Below are 638 nucleotides of genomic sequence, written 5' to 3'. Positions count from 1 at the left end.
AAAGCATCCCGCCGTCCACTGCGCCGGATATACGTGGATATACACACAAACATACACAAGCACAATCAAAATACACGAGTAGCATACACAGACACATGCGAAACGTATAAAGAGTGTAAACATCATCTACAAGATCCACAAAAATACATTAAAAAAACACGTACAGATTACACAAACGTATACAACATTTCATAAAAAATACAGAAAAGGTAAATAAAAGCACGTGGAAGATACAGAAAACAGTATACAAGCTTATTCAAGATACATAAAGGATATACACAAGCACATACAAAATATACATATAAAAATATACACAAGCAAACACAAAGCACACATTACGTAAAAAAAATAATCAGATGTACTTAATTCTTGCAGCCTACATACATACCCTTAAGTTACAGCTTGTTCAATATCAATGATTAATTCAAAAGTCACAATCATTATTTACACAGATAATTACATAGAAATGGCATTATTCTGTCTATTACTTTTTAAGTTGACTGAAAATCCAAAGGAGAACATGAAAAAGAAAGAAAAAAATATCGATTATGACTACTTTTCGATGTTGAAACAAGTTGTCTGTATATCTTTAAAATATCCGGTTCCTTTCATTGAACCAATATCTTTATGACCAAAAA

This window comes from Penaeus monodon, chromosome 33 (assembly GCF_015228065.2).
Source record: "Penaeus monodon isolate SGIC_2016 chromosome 33, NSTDA_Pmon_1, whole genome shotgun sequence".
Classification (NCBI taxonomy): domain Eukaryota; kingdom Metazoa; phylum Arthropoda; class Malacostraca; order Decapoda; family Penaeidae; genus Penaeus; species Penaeus monodon.
This window is presented reverse-complemented; position numbering follows the sequence as displayed.